Source organism: Prosopis cineraria, unplaced genomic scaffold (assembly GCF_029017545.1).
Source record: "Prosopis cineraria cultivar Desert tree isolate PC_DT_omini unplaced genomic scaffold, ASM2901754v1 PC11, whole genome shotgun sequence".
NCBI classification, from domain to species: Eukaryota; Viridiplantae; Streptophyta; class Magnoliopsida; order Fabales; family Fabaceae; genus Prosopis; species Prosopis cineraria.
Genome location: NW_026555342.1, coordinates 27,458,830 through 27,462,743, shown reverse-complemented (window position 1 = coordinate 27,462,743; position 3,914 = coordinate 27,458,830). Strand labels below are relative to the sequence as shown.

Below are 3,914 nucleotides of genomic sequence, written 5' to 3'. Positions count from 1 at the left end.
TAATTAAGTATGGATAGAATAAAAATATAATTAATGATTATATTTTATTTGACATTCCTATAAAGCACTATATAACTATGTCAATTTGAATATTGTTTGAATTAAAATTATATTTTTAATAGTTTTATGTATTATGTGTGTGCGCACGCACGCATATTGGATTAATTAGTATCGTATCTTACATATTTTAAAAAAAATGAAATTAGCAACGTATTGAATACGTATTGTATTTATGCATCAAAATGATAAAGGTAGTGAAACAAAGAATAAAGTGCAACAAAATGCTCTTCACTAATATATCAAATAGTTTAGAGAGAATAATTTTTTTTTAAGAAGATTGAAGAAACGAATTTAAGGCACCGAGAATCATCAATATATCTTAGAAAGCAATTCCACCAAGCCATTGCAAGAATTGTGGCTCCTCTCACAAGTTACTGTTCATAAAGCCGTTTAAGCCACCTAAGTCACATAGCTTGTTGAAACTGATGGCTTCTTTTTGGGCTTTCTGCAGGTAAGCTTAACATCATGCTTTTTTCTTTTTGTTTTTCTTTTTTTAATCCATGTTGTCTATTTGAGAGGTGCTCCAAAATTTAAATCTTATCATAAATTATGATAAAGCTGATTTTTTAAATTTTTTTAATCAATTCTATATGCTCCATCTTATTTTTATCCCTTCTCAAAGGTTAAAGAATTAGTAGTTATCAATTTTTTTCATCATGAAATTTGTTCCTTTAATTTAATCTAAAACTTTCAGTTGTTTTTAAAAATAAAAGGAAAAAAAAAAAGAAAAATTAAGCACCTTCATAAATAAAATTTAGAAATAAAAATTGTTACAAAATAATAAAAAATATTTTTGTTATTTTAATAACATTTTTTAAAAAAACTAAATCAAAAATATAACCTTATAAAATTTTTAAGATTGAATAAATATTATTATTTCTTAATCTTCTTTCCTCTCTTTCAAAACTGAAAATTGATAAACATTATTATTACTAATTAATTATGCTTTAAGATAAAATTCACTCATTAAAAAATAAAAAAATGAAATGCGTCTAATGTTAAAAATAACACATTATCCAAAAAAGCCTGATACATTTCCATTTTCCTGACTACTTTCAGACAACACAGAAAAAAGGTAATATGAAGCATAACAAGGTGGAGCAATGTCTAAGCAGGATGAAAAAGACCGTGCCTTTTTTTATCTTTTTTCCTTCCTCAAGGCATCTCTGCTCTTTCTCTGTATCTGTTCATCTCTTTCTGCCTTATTCATCTCGTGGTTCTTAAGTCGCGATCATCGTGAGCTGGAACATCGCAGTCGTACTGGAGAACGGAATCGCAGATAGAGTCGCACAAAAGGAGATAGAAGTCTGATGATCGGGGCAGAGGTCATCAAAAAAGCAAGCTAATGCATGAAGTGGAGGCTGGAGATCCTCGCTCCCTTCAACTACTTAAAGGAGAGGCCGAGATATGATAGAGGGGGAGTAACCTGGTAGATGGTTTTATTAAAAAAAAAAAAAAAGGAAGAGTTGGCATGAAGGAAGTTATAGAGCAGAGAGAGACGATCGGTGGTGACCCAAATCGCAGAGAAAGGAACTTTAAACTGTAAGCCATATCCTCTGGTTTCTTGTGTTTCTCTTACTATCCTTCAGATGGTTATCTCTCGAATCATTTGATGGCTTCGCATTAGTTATTGTATCTTTACCATCATAGACATAAGTGGTCTCTCTGCATCAGGCTATGATGAGAAAGGGATGTATCTTCTGCATTATTTATTTATGCTTGGCATTAGTTATTGTATCTTTCTCAATTTATGCTTGGCATGGTTTCTTGGTTCTTTAGGGGGATGTCAGGAATGTTCTCAAGGTTGGTCAGAAGTGTTTGAGAGGGCATGGCAGTGGTATTTGTGAGAATTTATTTTTTATATGACGATAAATGTTAATGACTCTTGATGATATTTAAAAATAAGAGTCTCAATTTCGAAAGGGAGACCATTAATTATCTTGGTTAAATAATCCATGGATATTTATATATTTATAGCCTTGCTTCACCGGATAAGGTTCATTCACCTACTTTTCCAATTAGATTGCAGCCAAGCTCAAGAAGATTGCAGAACTTACTCAGAAGCTGCAAGTCATGTAGCAGACCAGGTTTTGTTCCCCCGCTTTTCCAATTACATTGCATGGATATTTCTTCTCAGGTTGTTTCTGTCTGTGATTATTAATTAGGCCCTTCATTTTGCTACCTTATATGACACCTCTTACCCAAGATATGAGGTTTTTAAGGGTCTAGCTATTATCATTTCACTGCTCATTCCAAGTGGTTAGTTTTTAGAAAAAAATTATTGAGTTGGTAGATCCTTAAAATATGAAAATTAAGAACTATCAAACTTGCATGATAACAAGGACATTGAAGATAACGTGTCTCATCTGGTTTGGCCCAACAAAGGTACGTCTATTCCAATTTTAAGAGCAAAATAGGAATAAAGTAGAATCTGGTCAGCCTAACATAAATGCAGAACTTCATTTTCTTTTTGGATAAAAATAAAAAGGTTATTAGAAGAAAAGGTAACTGGAGTATAAGACATCCTCCTAGGATTCAAATCTTACTGCCCTGTTCATGCTTTTTCAATTCTTAGTTTAAGCGTTCTGAGCAATGTTTAAGCTTAGATAAAGGTACCTCTAACTCTTAATTTTCTCATCAATTAATGTGCTTAGGGAAGTCTCACATGCATATAGTGCAAGTTAGTTCATTACAAGATCACAGAAGAACAGGATAGATTAGAAAAATGTAAATATTGAAAGGAGGAAGGTGGCTCAATTGGCTTTGAGAAAAAGGACCATTTCTTCATTAAAAAATATTTTTACTTTCAGAATGTAAGCATAGTTTTATATTTTAACATTAACTGATCTGGAAATGAGGCATCACATAATTCCTTTTCCATATGACATATTTTAAACTAATGGCGAGGTAACCTGAAACTTCACGGTGATAATTAGTTGTCCCTTAATATTTCCTTGCAGGAATTAAGTGGAGGAAAGGAGAAAATTGCAGGTGAATCAACTACTATGCCGCTCACATTCCGTGTGGTACTACATATCAATCCTTACTTGTAGAGGATTACACATAGAATCAAAATAAAAACTTTTTCCGGAAACCAAGCCCCATGTAATTAGTTTCTCTTTTGCAGTTTTAATATTTTTTTCCCCCTGAAGGAAGAACCTTCTGTTTTATATGCACAAAATTTATATGTATTTGAGATAGACTCATTAAACTTAAGCATATACCTCATATAGATTTCTCTTCACCTGATCACTAAGTAGATATGTTTTTCCTCTTCACTATTTTTTTTTCCTGAAGGAAATGTGAACAAAATATGTATGTATTTGATCATTACATAACTTGATCACTAAATACACGTTTCTCTTCACTTTTTCTCCTCAAGGAAATTGAACAAAATGTATATGTATTTGAGGTAGATTTAAGCATAAGCATATACATCTTATAGATTTCAGTAAGTTGCACTTATGGCTTATGTTTATTGAGTTTATCTAACTTTTTTGCACTTGAAAGATTATAATTTGTCATCTGAATTTTTTCATTTCATCTTTATTATGCTTAGGAAAACATAATGGTCAATAGTTACTTTGTTATATGTATTAAAAATAATTCAAAGTTTTTGAGTTGCAGGATGCACTTAATAATTGTAGAAAATGGCTGACAGGGAGCTTCTTGCTCTTAATAAGAGCTTCAGAAGGAAATAGGATGGCAAGGTGAGAGGACCCTTCAACAAATTTTAGGTATGGAATCAAATTAATATATTTTGACTCTGAAGAGGGAATATGTGGAGCAGATAGAGTTAGTTTAAGGGAGCAACTGGTAATGAAATTTTAGAGCATTGATTTTGTGGCGTGGAC

At 31.8% G+C, this 3,914-nt stretch overlaps 1 long non-coding RNA gene across 1 annotated transcript; it reads left to right on the top strand.

The window, feature by feature from the left end:
- The first annotated feature begins 1,191 nt into the window (after positions 1-1,191).
- LOC129285498 (uncharacterized) lies at positions 1,192-3,038 on the top strand. The gene is made up of 3 exons (XR_008587225.1): positions 1,192-1,602; positions 2,083-2,147; positions 3,021-3,038. It is a non-coding gene; the product is annotated as an uncharacterized LOC129285498 (long non-coding RNA).
- The last annotated feature ends 876 nt before the right edge of the window (positions 3,039-3,914 follow it).